Raw genomic sequence first — 17749 nt, 5'->3', positions numbered from 1 at the left:
AGCCATTTAGAAGAGTTTTTTTTTTTTACAGTATATGTGGAGGGGAAAAAAAAGCTCGGAAGAAAGCTGTAAGGAGCATTTTGCATTTTTTTCTGCTGGAAAAGATGCTTCCAAAAATTCTAAAAAAAAACGATTTTTTTCTTCTGCTCCTAGAAGCTGAAGCTCAAAAATCGCTAATCATCTAAAGTAGTGTATACTGTTTAGCTTCTAGGAGCAGAAAGAAGAAAAGGAAAAGAAAAAAGGGCTAATAACCACTTCTAGGAGCTTAGAAAAAAAAAAAAAACAAAAAACAGCACACTAGTGTGCAAGGAGCCTAGAGGTATCCTGTAGGCCCCTCCTACCAGCTATGATCTGTCTACATTGCATGGAGAAGCAAAGAGAGCTAGCGATGTCACTGGCGATCAAACATTTGTTTTTTTTCCCATTGCTTTTATTTGTTTTTTATTTTTAAAAAAATCATTAGTATGTTGAGGGGGGAGAATAAACTAAGGAAGGCAAAATATACAGTACGTGGCTCATATGTCTGCTTTGGAGACTTAATGCCAGGACATATGTGGGGTGCAAAAGTTGCCTGAGGTCAATGATGCCAAGCACTGAAATAACCAACTGGAGCATGTTAGTTTGTTCAGAAGACTCAAGCATATTTAAGGGACAATTCAGATCTATGACTTGCAGTAACATGCATTTTTTACCACACATTATCAAGCTGCACATACTGCAATCTGACATTAATTTTAAATTGCACCACAATGCACTGATAAAGTAGTGACTTGTATTTGCACTGCAGCACTAAGCATGTGCTCTGTATGCATGTTGAAAAAGAAAACAAAACTGATGCATGTCCATTTTTAGCTGCATTGTGGTGTGTTGGAAGTCCAACATTATTATACTACCTCAACACAACACTCACCAAGGCATGTTTGCAATTGCACCACAATACTAAAGTGTTAATGGGTCCTTAGACACAAAGCAGTAGGATATACATATGACTTACATATGAAAAGAAAACCCTGTCTTTCCCACATCAAATGCTGAAAAGAAGCATAAAAGCTGAACTCCATCCCCCCCCGCTGCAGCCTTTTGGGACAACTCGCTCGTGCGCAGTAGGAAACTGGCTGTGAAGCTGAAAGGCTTCACTTCCGGTTTCCTTTACTGAAGATGCCAGTGCCAGCACCTGAAGCAGATTAAAGAATCGGCTCAGGTGAGGACATCACTGGACCCCTGGACAGGTAAGTGCCCTTATATTAGAAGTCAGCAGCTACAGTATTTTTAGCTGCTGATTCATTTTTTTTGGCAGGAGCGTGGAGCTCTGCTTTAACCTTATACATAACATTAAAATTACAAGAAGTGATATAGACAATTAAACACTGGTAAAACCAAGAAGATTTCTGAACTTCCACCTCAAATGTAATATTTAGCTTCCCTTATTTAGTTTGTCTGGTGATTATATGTTTGAGGTATGTATAGGGATAAAAGTGATCCTTACTATATCCTACATCATAATTAAATAAGAGTATTTAAACTAATTAATACATATAGGATTAGTATATAAGATATGGCTATTATTGCTATCATATATCATTAAATAAATGTATTCTGCTCTTTTTAGCTTTTAAAATGGCTTCTGGAGTTAAAATGTCTTCTGCTACTACCAAAGGCTTATATAAGATATTTTTATGTAAGTTTATGTAAGATGTTGAAAACTGCCGAGTAATGATGAATGTTTGATAAAGTGCCTCGATAAGATATCCTGAAGTGTAAAAGGCAAATAGTCTGGAGTATAACTGATAAACATAAAGGTGGGCAAGAAGCCATGAAAAACCTTATGAAAGTATGGACTGTCACATATCTGATGGGCAGGGCATGGGTGCTCTCATACAATTGTATTATCACAAATAAACATATAATTCAGGGCTCTCGTACTGCAAGGTTGTTTATTTCAGGTGTAAAGCCGTGAAATCCCTAATCAGGTACAAGCAACCCCCCCCCCCAAAAAAAAAAAACACAACACGCTGGTACTGTAAAGATTTTATTACAATAAATTGTGATTATAACATACACCTTAAAAAAAAAGTCAATCATCAATCGCAGTTTTCAATCTTTACAGGATAAAAATCACTTTGACCTGTACAGTGCGTTTTGGTCCAGCAGCCAAGATTTTTCAGCCATAAACACTCTGGTAAAAATGTCTAGTAGCTCATTTCATGTTCACAGAATCCAACATAGAGCGGCTCTGCTCCTATTCCACGCCTGGAAAGAAAAATAAATTGCAATATGAACCTAGAGAGAGGCTGGTAATGTTCATCAGTATTATATTTTATATCTATAAATGAACAGTCTTCCATTATGCAATATTTCTCATTTCAGCTGCCGGAAATCTGGTTCGGGAAAACAACAGTAATGTACAGTATGTAGCAACCAAGCTGGAGAGACATGCATGGGCCCATGACTTGAACACACAATCTGCAGTGGATTCCTATCTGCAACCCAAATCTTAAAAGAAAACCAACAGGAATATGTAATGTAAAGCTGCACTGTTATAACTGTTTAGAAGTGCAAATTCAGTTCTCAGGAATTACAGATCTCACAAGCTTTTTGTTTATAGCGCAAAAAAAAAAAATGCAGAGGCAATCAAATACCATAGAAAGAAAGCTCTATTTGTGGGGGGAAAAAAGGACATAAATTTAATTTGGGTGCAGAGTTGCATGACCACACAATTGTCAGTTAAAGTAACGCAGCGCATCATCACAAAAAAATGGCCCGGTCAGGAAGGGGGGTAAATCCTTCTGGAGGGCAAGTGGTTAATGCACTGCAACGTATCACTTTAGTGGGCCCTGAAAATTACATTGCTGCATGGTACATGAAGCAGCAGCCCTGGGACTCAAACACAAAGCTTCCTAGTCGGCCCTATTTTAATACGGTACTATCCTTTGTCAAGCACTTTAGTATTAGTGTTCAAACCTTAAATCAATTAGGTGTATAAATCAGATCAAGATAAAAGAAAATATGAGAGAAAACATGTTCCTCCTACTGACATCAATGATGGGGCACCATTCCTCCCACTGATATCAATGATGGGGCACCATTCCTCCCACTGATATCAATGACGGGGCAGCATTCCTCCCACTGACATCAATGATGGGGCACTATTCCTCCCACTGACACAATTTTCTCCCTCTGTCCACAGTCCGGCCCCAAAAAGCAGGGGTGCTCAACCCATGGCCTGCAACCTCAAACCAGGGAAGCGCATGGCCATGACCTGGGATGAGGGATCGGCAAACCTAGATCATGATCAACAGATTGCTGACCCACCATCCCAGAGCATCAGAGTGCATGAAGCCAGCGCCGACAACAGAGGAAGCAGCTAGCCGCATAAACCGATGCTTCCTCTCTAGCGCCGGCTCCTATCCCATGGGGAGTGATACAAAGTGTGGGGTATATCCTGCGGGTTTGGTGCGCTTTCTGAAAGCACATCAAAACTCCTGATTACAGGAGTTTTGGTGCACTTTTAAAAAAGTACACCACACCCCCAAAATGTAATAGAAGTCTATGCAGCTAACGTATTGAAAATCAGGAGATGCACTGCACTAGCTGTGTGGGTAAAACGCGGCGCATCAGTGTGAAAGCAGCCTTATAGGGAGCTCAAGACAGTAAGAGCTCATTTATATTTGCACTTTGGGGGGGCCTGCAACCAGTTACCAATTCTCAACTAAGGGCGTTTTCTTGGTCTGTGGCCAAGGTTTTTCGCAGGTGCAACACTTTGACTTCTCGGTCCTTCCCCACTTGGAATTCTCTTCGGGAGTCACAGGATGTCCCTCCGGCGGAATTTTTTCGTTACTTTCAATTGTGGCGTTGGATGACCTCACTGTGGGGCCCTTCCGCTTTCCCGTACCAAAAATCTGCCTTTGAACTGCTTTGCCAACAGCGTCCGGGCACCCTGGGCCTTATTTCCCTTTTTTATGCAGCTTTGAACAGACGCTCGACAAATACTTCTCTCTCATATGTCGCTCAGTGGGAGGCAGTCGTGGATCTGGAGGACTGGAATAGGGCCTGGTCACTTATAGCTAAATGTGCATTTAATACGACCACGCTGGAGGCGGCATACAAGGTATTGTATCGTTGGTATTGGGTTCCGGCTCATTTGGCCCAGGTGAACCCTGCCTGCAGTGATCCATGCTTTACGGGTTGTGGCCATCCTGGTGATGTATTGCATATCTGGTGGTCATGCCCAAGACTGTTTTGTTTTTGGTCTCGTGTGTTTGGCCTCCTTTTCACCTTGTTCCATCTCTCCATACGCCGGGATGCTTGGTATGCTTTGCTTCATTGTCCCATACCGGGCCTCTTGGCTCACCAGCAGAAGTTGGCTTCCCATTTGTTTTTGTCGGCCAATAGAACAACTGCTCAGGTCTGGGAGAGCCCTTTTGTCCATCTTCAGGGGGTGCGGAACTGTAGGACCACTATGATGATCAATGAACAGATTTCAAGTATCTGTAATGACTCCCAATGGAAATTCTTGAAAATATGGGAGCCGTGGTTCCAATATGCCTTTCCCTCGCTCCCCCCGGCTTGTCTGGGGTTGTGATGTTGCTCGGTATTGGCGTTCTTGGACCCCTGCTCTTGGTTTTGTTATCTTTTTTCCTTTTGTACTCCTCTTTCCTTTTCTTTTTCTGTTTGTTTTTGGTGTGGCAGTGGATAGCTGCCTTCGGTGTTAGACTAATATTTTTGTCATTTATGTGCCATTGATAGACCCTGCGTGGGCGCACCTTTTTCTCTGTTGGTGTTAGAGCACTGTTTTTTTTATTTTTTTTCATGTGCAATTGATATCCCTTGTGTGGGCGTGTTTTGTTGCTCCTGTCTTAAACTGTTTATAAATTAATAAAAATATTGAAATACAAAATAAAGACGGCACACTTTCTCCCTTTAATATTTTCCTGGAGGACTTACCCAACCATACAACACCTGTGTACAATCAGCCTGTTATAAGCATCCTGCACAGAGGTTACTTTTACACTGCTCCAAAGTCTTTCTGCAACTGCACTTGCTGTAGACCTGTGTGAGAGGAGAGGAGGTTTCATTTAGTTTCTATAAAAAAATATGAATATTCTATGTTAACATTATTTAGCGCTTTAAGATACTGCAGTCATTTAATACAGAGTGCACCGATAACACTGGAGTCTCAAAACACTGTCTTCTAAAGGGTGAGCACAGAGAAGTGACTTTCTTTCAGATCATAACTGAAACGTCTGACAGGACGTCTTATAACAGCAAGCCTGTAGAGGATTTAGATTTCTGAATCTTTCATTGAGTGCATACATTTTAATTCTTTGTTGAAAAATAAAATCAATTTTTTTTCTAAAGCATTTGAATTTTCATTGGTCAGTGTGGTCATGTGGCCAGTGCTGGCTAATGAGCATTATGCTGTAACAGTCTCCGATGCTGTGTAGTGATGTTTCAAAGTTCAGAACCGATATAGCTGTTGGAGAGGCTGGCGGAAAATGGGGATCACAAAAGGTATGTGTAGTGGGGATTGGGAGGGTGTTGTCAGTCAGTTCACCTTTTTAACCTTTGTGAAAAGGTGAACTAACCCATTATACATAGCAAAATATCTGGAGATTTATGAATTCTAAACACCAAACAATGTAACTGCAAACATACCACAGTTGTGGTGTGAGGTTTGTAGCATCAGCAAATTCACCCCATAAACAAGCTTCATCACCAATCACACGCAGTTTTTGTTCTTCAATCCCTGCAAGAACAAAGCATCACCAATCACACGCAGTTTTTGTTCTTCAGTCCCTGCAAGAACAAAGCATCACCAATCACACGCAGTTTTTGTTCTTCAGTCCCTGCAAGAACAAAGAACAATACATTTTGGAAGAACAGGAACTTCAGAACACAGAAATGTTGTTTTTTTGTTTTTTTTTTATTTGGTTTCCTCTTAAGTGAACCTTAGGCCTTGTGTAGACTGGTGCCGACACCCCTACTGCATGCAGGAGTCGTCTGTTTTGGAGTCTACATATGCCCCCACCTGTATGTAGGCAGCCTATGGAGGTGGACACAGCAGATGCATGGACACAGCCACATGTCAAAATTTGAGAGCCACATAGAAGTGGGTTCAGAGGCCGAATGCAACACTAGAGGATTGTATTACTTTTTTTGTATTAGAATTTTATACTGAATACATGTATCCTTTCTTACCCAAATTGGCAAAGCCCTTTTTAGATGCAGACTTACAATAGTTAAAAATCTACCTTAACCTCTTCCCATCCTGCCGTTTATCGGCATGGGCTGGACGGGAAGAGGTTAAGGTAGAATTTTTAATCATTGTTTCAGAAACAATTGAGTACTGACGGGATATTTTTTTTATTTGCACTAACATACAATTTTGAGGACAAACTTTCTGGGTATGTCCCCTTCTTCAAGGTCCAGGTAGTACTACTGTCGCAAAAAAAAAAGGAGGCTTTGCCCTCAATATCCCCTCTGCATCCACTGCCTGTGCCTGTTCCCTTGGACCGCACCGGGGTCTGTGCCCACTGTGTGCATCGGACACAGCAGAACACAGATCCTTGTACGGGGCCGCACCTACCTTCACACCTACCTTCACATAGCACACAAGAACAGAGCTGAGGCTATCAACCACAGGCTGTGTGCTGGAGGTCCCTTCCCTGTTTTTCTCTTGGTGTCAGGAAAACTTGTCAGAAGTGATTCATGCTGACAGCAGAGGAACAAAGCAGCAAATAGGAATGACACTTAGTGCTCTTAATTGAGACATGTACGCACTATAGAGGGACTTGTTTTGTTTGTATTTCATGTCTGAGGTTTACAACCACTTTAACCAGTTCCCAACCGCGCTATAGCCGAAGGACGGTTACAGCGCAGTTGTGTAGTTCTGGGACGACGTCCATGGATGTCATTCCAGAATATACCCCCATGCGCACCCGCAGCAGCATGCACCCAGCGCCACCGGTGATTGCTGTATCCTATGGACACAGCTGATCGCGTGATACGGTAAAAGGCCTATCATGGCGACCTTTTACCAAATGATCAGCTGTGTCCAATGACACAGCAGATCGCCGGGTAAATACAGTTGCCGGTTATCGGTTGCACTTTCTTCATGCTGTCACAGCGTGAGGAAGGTATTGCCGAGAACCGGCAATTGTCAGCAAAGGGATCGGCACTAATCATCAGGGTACTGATGATCAGTGCCCAGTAGTGCTGCCCACCTGTGCCTATCAGTGCCGCCCACCTGTGCCCATCAGTGCCACCCACCTGTGCCCATCAGTGCTGCCCAGCAGTGCCAACCAGAAGTGTTGCCCAGCAGTGCCGCCTATCAGTGCAGCATCATCAGTGCAGCATCATCAATGCCACCTCATCAGTACCACCTATCAGTGCCCATCAGTGCTGCTTATCAGTGCAGCTTCATCAACGCACATCAGTGATGGAGAAAATTTACCTGTTTGCTAAATTTTATAATAGAAACAAAGAAGGTTTTTTTTTCAAATTTTTTTGTTTATAGAGCAAAAAATAAAACACCCAGTGGCAATTAAACACCACCAAAAGAAAGCTCTATTTGTGTGAAAAAAAATGTTAAAAATATCATATGGGTACAATGTTGCATGACCGCGCAATTGTCATTTAAAGTGTGACAGTGCTGAAAGCTGAAAATTGGCCTGGCCAGGAAGGGGGTATAAGTGCCCGGTAGGCAAGTGGTTAAATACTGTCTTGGGTTTGCAGAAAACATTGCTTTGACCAAACACAGATGATCAGTCTTAAGCACATTGTTCATGAAGGCCTGGTCTTTGCCTTTATGCTCAATGGCAAACTGTGATCTTCCTCTAATGTTCACTTTGGGCAGCAAAGATTTTTTTCTTAATACAACTCTCATGTAGGTTGAATTAGAGAAATCACTTTCTAATTACAGATGCATGCGCTTAACCTAATTTTTGAGAGTTTCCTGAACACTCTGCAATTAAATGTTGGGGTTCTTTGTATCAAATGGTTGGCTCTTTGGTTGAATTTCCTGGGCCAGCCAGCTCTGGACAAATTAACTGTTGTTTAAATCAATGAAACTTGCAAAGAATTATCCTAACAGTGGTTTAAGTAATCTTTTTAAATCCCTTATCCTAGACCAGTGGTGGGCAACCTTTTTTTTCAACTGAGCCAAATCTCGCCAAAACCACGATTGAAATTTATTTTGAGAGCCACATTTTTAAAACTGAAAATACATCCCCCATATAGTAATTCATCCCCCATATAGTAATTCATCCCTCATATAGTAATTCATCCCCCATAGTAATTCATCCGTTCCTCTCGCCGTGTTCCCGCGCCGTTCCGGTCTTCAGGGCGGACTGTGAGAGGAGAGGAGTTCGTCACGCTGCCCCGCCTACATCCTGACAGCCAATGTTTGCCACGCTCCGCGGGCCGGATTAAAAAGTCCGCCGGGCCGTATACGGCCCGCGGGCCGTAGTTTGGCCATTGCTGGGCTAGCTGCAGAGTCCTGACTTTTGGGGCGGCCGCCCGAGAGGAGGGAGGGGAGCGGGCGCCCGGCACACAGAAGAGCCGCATTAAAGTGTGTAAAGAGCCGCATGTGGCTCGCGAGCCGCGGCTTGCCGACCACTGTCCTAGACTCATAGGCATCCACAACATTCTTTCTGAGGGCTTTAGAGAGCTGTATTGATTTCAGCATGATGACACAACACAATACCAAAGAGAACACTGGACCCTAGGGCTCTGATTTACTAATGTGCCTAGACACGTTTCCGTGGGATAAAGTTTACTTTTCAATAGAGTCCATCTACTTTTAGACTGCAAAGACATTTACTAAAGAAAGAGTCTAACAAGTAGACTCGAAAGCAGACGTGCTAGGAGCACATCTAACACAATGAAAAATCACTGCAGAAACATGTTCACATTGAAATTTGCTTTCCCAAATAGCTGGACTTCACTTTAAACAATATCTTACATTTCAAAAAAATGTTTCAATGGGTAAAAAATATTTTTTTTAAGGGAATTCATGACAGTCAAGAACTAGACGCTTTTCCAACGTCTATGCAGGGATAGAAATGAGCATGTGCAGGACACAATTTAGCCGTCTGCTGTGGGCGCTTTCTTTTTAGACGCTGTTTAATAGTAAATCTCAGTGTGGGGTCCTCTGCAAGTCGGCACTCGATCGCATCTACTGTGTTTAACAAACAGCACTATTTGTAGATAGGCATATCTTTATGTATTCTAATTTGATTTCCTTAGTTCTAGTGATTCTGTTTTTGTTTCTTATCCTTTATAATTATTTCTGTAATGGTTTTACATATTTCAAAGGTCTAGATCAGCAATGGGCAAACTACGGCCCGCGGGCCGTATACGGCCCGGTGGATCTTTTAATCCGGCCCGCGGAGCGTGATACTGTCAGGATGGCTGTCAGGATGTGTGTAGGCGGGGCAGCGTGACGAACATGAGGAGAGCTAGGCTCCTCTCACAGTCCGCCCTGAAGACCGGTGTAGCATGAAAATCTGTCTCCTACGAGGATCTGTCCCCCTCGACGTATCTGCGCATGTGCCGGAGATCGCCGATCGGCTGCTAATGCCTGAAACTGGCACATGCGCAGATACGTTGAGGGGGACAGATCCTCATAGGAGACAGATTTTCATGCTACACCGGAACAGCGAGAGGAACGCGTGGAGCAAAGTTAAGTGAATTGACACAATATGGGGAATGAATTACTATAGGGGGGATGAATTACTATATGGGGGATGAATTACTATATGGGGGATGAATTACTATATGGGGGACTTAATATGGGGAATGAATTACTATAGGGGGGATGAATTACTATAGGGGGGATGAATTACTATATGGGGGATGAATTACTATATGGGGGATGAATTACTATGGGGGATGAATTACTATATGAGGGATGAATTACTATATGGGGGATGAATTACTATAGGGGATGAATTACTATATGGGGGATGAATTACTATTTGGGGGATGAATTACTATGGGGGATGAATTACTATATGGGGGATGAATTACTATGGGGGATGAATTACTATATGGGGGATGAATTACTATATGGGGGATGAATTGCTATATGGGGGATGAATTGCTATATGGGGGATGAATTACTATGGGGGATGAATTACTATGGGGGATGAATTACTATATGGGGCATGAATTACTATATGGGGGATGAATTACTATGGGGGATGAATTGCTATAGGGGGGATGAATTGCTATATGGGGGATGAATTACTATATGGGGGATGAATTACTATGGGGGATGAATTACTATGGGGGATGAATTACTATATGGGGGATGAATTACTATGGGGGATGAATTACTATATGGGGGATGAATTACTATAGGGGGGATGAATTACTATAGGGGGGATGAATTACTATATGGGGGATGAATTACTATATGGGGGATGAATTACTATATGGGGGATGAATTACTATGCTTACTATGGGGGAATATTACTATACTTACTATGGATGACACATACACATCATTCATCTACTCTTGGTCCGGCCCCCGGGTCCAATATATGAACCCATTGCGGCCCTCAAGTCAAAAAGTTTGCCCACCCCTGGTCTAGATAATATATATTTTGACATCTGAATCTAAAAATAAAGGTCGGCAATTAAAAAAAAGTTAAAAAAAACGGCATGGGGTCCCCCCTCCCATCCATACCAAGCCCTTCGGGTCTGATATGGATCTTAAGGGGTAACCCCACGCCAAAATAAAAAAAAATGGTGTGGGGTCCCCCCCAAATCCATACCAGACCCTTATCTGAGCATGGAGCCTGGCAGGTCAGGAAAGGGGGGGGGGGCGAGCGCCCCCCCTCCTGAACCATACCAGGCCACATGCCCTCAACATGGGGGGGGTGCTTTGGGGCAGGGGGGCTCCCCCCCCCAAAGCACCTTGTCCCCATGTTGATGGGGACAAGGGCCTCTTCCCCACAACCCTGGCCGGTGGTTGTGGGGGTCGGTGGGCAGGGGACTTATCAGAATCTGAAAGCCCCCTTTAATAAGGGCGCCCCCAGATCCCGGCGCCCCCCCCCCACGTGAATGAGTATGGGGTGCATGGTACCGCTGCATATACACAAAAAAACAAAAAATGTAGTGTAAAAAAACACAGGACACGGTCTTTGACAAGTCCTTTATTAAAAGAAAAATCTAAAAGAATGTCCCCCGAAGTAGATTCAACGTCAATCACGATGTAAGCTGCCAGCAACCTGAAAAAAAAAAAGGTTCCATTCCTGTCTTTTTTTACACTACACTTTTTGTTTTTTGTGAATGAGTACCATGCACCCCATACTCAGCCACATGGGGGGGGGCCGGGATCTGGGGGCCCCCTTGTTAAAGGGGGATTCCAGATTCCGATAAGCCCCCCGCCCGCAGACAATCACAACCACCGGCCAGGGTTGTGGGGAAGAGGCCCTTGTCCCCATCAACATGGGGACAAGGTGCTTTGGAGGGGAGCACCCCCCCCATGTTGAGGGCATGTGGCCTGGTATGGTTCAGGAGGGGGGGGGCGCATGCTCGGATAAGGGTCTGGTATTCTCGAGAGTGCGGCCCGTGTCAAGGGGGCATGCCTCGTTGCCCGGCAACGCGGCGCTGGGCTGGATGTTGCCGGGGCAACCAGGAGCGTTCTGCCCGGCCTTAAGAAGGCCGGCGCAGAACTCTCCGGTTGTTCGTCCGCTGCCTGAAGCTGCTGGGAGGTCTGAGCTGAGGCCAGACTCCTGCATCCAACCCTCTGCATAATACTCCAGGGAGATTTGAGGACTATTACCTGCTGGGCACTCTGCATACTACTCCGGGAGATTTGAGGACTATTACCTGCTGGGCACTCTGCATACTACTCCGGGAGATTTTAGGACTATTACCCGCTGGGCGCTCTGCATAATACTCCGGGAGATGTTGGGACTATTACCCGCTGGGCACTCTGCATAATACTCCGGGAGATGTTGGGACTATTACCCGCTGGGCACTCTGCATAATACTCTGGGAGATTGAGGATTACTACCTGCTGAACACTCTGCTAATACTCGGGGCTCAGGAGGAGTACCCGCTGCTACACTGCCTAATACTGTGGGGCCAGGATTGCCTGTGCTGCTGTGTGCTGGAAATACCCGCTGTGTGGATCCTCTGCTGTGTGTTGAGAAGTGCCGCTACCTGCTGTCGGCTGCTGTGAGCCAGGAAGAACCCCTGCCAGAACTGTGAGTGTCCTTCCCGTTTTCCCCCTGTATGGACTATCCGTGAACTTTCCCCCCTTACTCTTCCCTGCCTGGATTACAATTTACCAAAGACTCCAAGTTTGCCCTCCCTGGGGCCGGATTACAATTATTTTGGCCCCTTCCCTGCTCCTCCCCTGCTTCGGGTACTTGGACGCTACCCTCAGACCCAAATTAAGGGATTGTCATAATTCAATAAAGCTTTGAGTGTTTATCATCTTCTCGGTGTGTTCTGTCCTGCCTACGCTCCGTCACAGTTATATAAAGACCTGCAGTAGTGGGTGATTTTACTTGTTACTAGGCCAGGTTATTTTTAGCAAGTCTGTGCTTGTGGTGGTTTGAGGAGGAAGAGATATTGTGGTGAATTGCCCCAGACCACACTCACGCTGTGTTTTGATGTGGGCTGTAAATGTTTTGCATTTTTTTCCTTCTAAAGTGTGTTTGTGTAATATTGTACAATGATTATGTGTTTATTATCTTTGCATTGTAATCCTAAAACATGTCAATTGCTCTGCTCTTCCAAATCTGCACTTGGCTATAGTTTGCTTATTTAAACTGAAATGCAGTTTTAGGATAAACCTGATGAGAAATGTATGTGTGGGGGATTTGGGGAGGTGGGAGGCGTTTGGTATTTTGGCACTGGCTTATGTATTTTTATATTGATATTTTGATCTGCAGCCTGTTATGTGGATAGATAATCCTACTAAGTGATGGTGTGTTATTAAATTATAAGTATTCTCATATGCAAACAGATAAACGCCAACGGGATAAAGCCTGTGGTTGTGCGCCACCTAGCAAACAGATCCGGCATTACATCTAGAAATGTGCCCAACGTCATTACGTATTTACGAACAGGAAAGAATCTAGAAAGTAGACTCTTTTTAATCAGCTTGCTGGGCGCCTTTCTGAAGACTGACAGGTCTTGATTGATTGAATTGAGTCTGCCTGAATGTTCAGCGTCTGCTGGTAGACTCATTTCTTAGTAAATCAGGGCCTAGATGTCTGAGGTTTAAATAAAACTGGTTCCTCCTGCATACTCCCTAAAGGGATTGTAATCAATGCCACCTAATCTGCTACACCAGGTTCTAAATTCAGGGATTTGAAGTGGTGGTATATGTAGGGGTGTACTTACTTTTTACATATCACTCTGCATTTCTGTACAGTAGGGCGAGTGAGTGTTGTCATCCTAGGACTAGAGGTGTGTGTGGCAAAACCACAAGATGAAAATAAAGGAAACAAAAGATCTTAAAAAAAGAAAATGAATGCACCCACATCTAAGTACTGTTAAGCTGCTGTATGTTACAATTTTGATTTTAGATATAGATATGCTTTTTGTTATGAATGGCTTAAATTTATGTGTGCAATTTAATTGAAACTAAAGTAAGTTAAATGGTTGTGCACTGTCTTTGGTAATATTGCTGAAGTCATATTAGCTGTTTACCTAGTAGTAATCACATTATAGTGGAACTCCACCCAAGACATTTTCTAGCTATTAAGAGAATTGTTAGAACCTTCGTCAGGTTTTTGGGTTTTTTTTTCTGTCCCTGCTGGGAACCACCTCACCTTCAGTTGTTATAAAAGGGACAAACCATAAAAACACTGTTTCCTTAGTGTGAGGAAGGACTATAAACTCAGACAGATTTTGATTTCTTATTAAATGTTTTATTGGTATGCAAGGGAGCAGCAACATACATTAAAATGTGGTAAAAGTATACAGTTTTCAATTTACAAAAACTATTGAGGCTATATTGGTGTGAGGAGTAGAGTTGCTGCAGAAGTTGTGATCCTTTTTGGAGAAGAGGGGCGCCTGGTGACAAGCTGGGAGTAATACATCTAAAGCTTTTATGACCTGTTTAGCAGTAAGAAGTCATTCATTTCCGGTCAGAGTTCTGTTTGCATATAGATGTGGACATTGGAGGTAAAACGTAAAAGTGCACGTTTTGTTGGAAGACTGATCACTAAGTGTGGACTTTACAAATTCATGTCTCTTTCACGATCATGACATTTGGAAATTATTTGTCACATATGCATTGGAATGATTGATCACAATTTGTTATCAATAGAGTGTACACCATTTTGTGATTTGGGGTTACACTTACACATTTATTATTAATATTTATGCAGGCATGGTGTGTTATCCTTCATTTGAGCGCTGGTGTATATAATTATGCAATTTAATATGAGGAGTCAGTTGGAGAACTCAGTCAAACTCTATTGTGGTAAGAGAAAAAAAGATCAACATGATAGTGCAAAATGAATGTGTGAATGGAGGACCATGAAGACACCTCTGCTGATTCCTGTTGAGAGGCTGCCTAGGAAGTTGAAATACATCCCTGTGAGATAAGGAATAGATTTTTCAAATGTCTAACTGAAGTCATAGATTCCAGATAGGTCTTGAGGACTCCAGCAGATGACGCCACAATCCTTGAGACAGATGGAGAATTTGAAGAACCAGTTCAAGATTCACATGGAAGGCCAAGGCTACAGTACCTTTGGAGGAGCTCAAAAGGTGTTCCCATGAGATAGTCCAGCACCACAAGAAGATACTTCAACATACAGCGATAAAATAATTTTCATTTTACTGAAAATTACACTGTGCAGATTAATAGTAGACTATAGCTAATGCCGAAATACATTTTTGTTGTGCATTACCATGCATTTAATTAAGGTTGCCCTTTGAAATGAATACACTGGCAAAGCACGAAAATGTCCAAAAAACATTCACCATTTTTGACAACATGGCACACCACCAAGCATGAGAGTGTATTACCATGCGTTGTGGTGTGCTACAACACATGTGCATTGAATCTGCGTTGCCTTACTGCATTGGAAAGCATTACCACGGCAAACCGCACTGGAACAACCAAAGCACATCTCTTAAGCTGGCCATAGATGGATTGAAATTCGGCCAGTGCAACAGGGATTGGTTAAATTTCTAAATTTCCCATTCCAAAGAAGTCAATCTAATGATCAGCATCTCTCGAACTGGATTGCAGTAAAATTTGTCTTCAGTCAATTGGCTGCTGCGCAGATCTGTGTATTCACAGATACTGTCAGAATACAATAACACAGCGGGGAGGCTTCCTCCATCCTCCTTGCTTGTGTGGATGGGAAAATCTGTTCAGTTTTTTTTCTACTAGTCCACTGGCTGAAAAAAAAAAGGATCCATGCCTGGCCAGCCTTACACCTAGGCAGAGATGTACTTTGATGCTCTTAGGCAATAAAAGGATTTACTTACATTTATTTATTGTGGTGCTCATGTGCATTTTTTAGTTTATATGTATGTTGAAGTGCCATGCATTATAAATAGCAGCACACTGTAAAACACATAAACCTGCACAGTAGCGTGCATTACAATAATCTGCAATTAAAAAAAACACTTTTTGCTGTGCATTATAGCAATGCAAAAGTGTGTATGGGCCCTTAGTGGTTGGGGAGGAAGTTAGATACACAATGCTGAAACTGAAAAATGAAGGGTGAAGGGAAGGCAGGGCTGACATTTACAGTAAAGTACAGGTTTGCATGTAACTTCAGGATCTCCTGATCATTTTGGCATGAATTTATCATGGATGGTAATCTCTGATCATGGATGTTTTCAGAATGTATTTGCCAAAATCTGTGAAGGGTTTACCTTTTATGCCTTCGAGCTTTTTTGGGATGGCTTTTTGGGATCCTTTGAGTTCAGTTATTTAATCCTCAATAGTTGGTGAAAATGGCAAAATCCACTGCCACGCAAGGTGTAAACTTTTAGCTTGAGGGTGACTCTCTTTCATTGTGTTAAACATATTTAAATCATCTTTATCGAATAGCCAGCCATACATGAGTATGGTCACCAGGCGTGGTAGTCTGGAAACGAATCGCACAAAGGAAGTGACAGTGGTAGCGTGGGACTTGATCTGCTGTGTGTACATGCGACTTATATCCAAGCAATAGAGCTCCGGCATGTGACCTGATCGCTCAAAAAAAGTTGTCCACCCAGATTCGGTGATGTTGGTGTTGACTTGCAGTTCAAGTTTTTGAAGATTTTTCAGATAACCGTTTCTTGTTAAATCAGCTACGAAAATAATAGTAAAGTCATGAAAAATGTTAACATCTTTAAACATCTAGAATCTATAAACATCTAAAAAACTTTTCTTATCTTAAACTATAAGGGTTGCCATCTATGGCTAGATTTCAGCTGTGGGCTGAACAAGTTAAATCAATTGATTCCTCCTTCCGAACCGAATCTTCACTGCCAGCTATTGTATGCAGAAAGCCACAGGAACCGCCACTGCCTGGATACATTGGATAGAATGCAGTCACTCTTTTGGCTGATAATTTTCCAAGCAGGTACACTGCTTTATTAATTGACTTTTGTGAAGCAGGGTGGTGCTCACTGGGCCACCCACAGCTCAAGGTTTGGCCGATTCTTTACTGAATGAGCCATGTAAGGTCAGATTAACTGTACTGTTATCTAAAAGCTCCTAGAAGGGGCTACATGTACGTACATTAGCACCCTGTCTACGCTAAATACCATGAAATACCCTACTGTATGATGCAGAGATATTATTCTAAATACAGTTACTTGCGGTACTACAAACATTGTGCTTAGGTAAGCAGACATTCACTGCTTGCCAAGTCCTTCAGATCAGTAATACAGGTGAAACTCGAAAAATTTGAATATCGTACAAAAGTTCATTTATTTCAGTAATGCAACTTAAAAGGTGAAACTAAGATATGAGATAGACTCATTACATGCAAAGCAAGGTAGTTCAAGCCGTGATTTGTCATAATTGTGATGATTATGGCTTACAGCTCATGAAAACCCCAAATCCACAATGTCAGAAAATTAGAATATTACATGCAATCAATAAAACAAGGATTGTACATAGAACAATATCGGACCTCTGAAAAGTATAAGCATACATATGTACTCAGTACTTGGTTTGGGCCCCTTTTGCAGCAATTACTGCCTCAATGCCGTGTGGCATGGAAGCTATCAGCCTGTGGCACTGCTGAGGTGTTATGGAAGACCAGGATGCTTCAATAGTGGCCTTAAGCTCTTCTGCATTGTTCGGTCTCATGTCTCTCATCTTTCTTTTGGCAATGCCCCATAGATTCTCTATGGGGTTCAGGTCAGGCGAGTTTGCTGGCCAATCAAGCACAGTAATCCCACGGTCATTGAACCAGGTTTTGATGCTTTTGGCAGTGTGGGCAGGTGCCAAGTCCTGCTGGAAAATGAAGTCAGCATCCCCATAAAGCTCATCTGCGGAAGGAAGCAGGAAGTGCTCCAAAATCTCCTGGTAGACGGCTGCGTTGACCCTGGACTTAATGAAGCACAGTGGACTAACACCAGCAGATGACATGGCTCCCCAAATCAACACAGACTGTGGAAACTTCACACTGGACTTCAAGCATCTTGCAGTGTGTGCCTCTCCATTCTTCCTCCATACTCTGGGTCCTTGGTTTCCAAATGAGACGCAAAAGTTGCTCTCATCAGAAAAAAGACTTTGGACCACTGAGCAACAGACCAGGTC

At 43.0% G+C, this 17749-nt stretch overlaps 1 long non-coding RNA gene across 2 annotated transcripts; it reads right to left on the bottom strand.

Moving 5' to 3' along the window:
- Nucleotides 1-2016: 2016 nt before the first annotated feature.
- Nucleotides 2017-16892, bottom strand: LOC149452747 (uncharacterized). 2 transcript variants are annotated; one of them, XR_016314851.1, is made up of 3 exons: nucleotides 15865-16892; nucleotides 4945-5049; nucleotides 2017-2250 (listed from the first exon to the last, which is right to left on the bottom strand). It is a non-coding gene; the product is annotated as an uncharacterized LOC149452747 (long non-coding RNA). The 2 variants fall into 2 exon arrangements; XR_016314852.1 differs by lacking the exon at nucleotides 15865-16892 and adding an exon at nucleotides 5656-5819.
- Between the last annotated feature and the right edge of the window lie 857 nt (nucleotides 16893-17749).

This window comes from Staurois parvus, unplaced genomic scaffold (genome assembly GCF_062004578.1).
Source record: "Staurois parvus isolate SC_StPar_1 unplaced genomic scaffold, SC_StPar_1.0 ptg000466l, whole genome shotgun sequence".
NCBI classification, from domain to species: domain Eukaryota; kingdom Metazoa; phylum Chordata; class Amphibia; order Anura; family Ranidae; genus Staurois; species Staurois parvus.
Note: the sequence above shows the minus strand (reverse complement) of the source record. Positions and strands in the feature narration are given on the sequence as shown.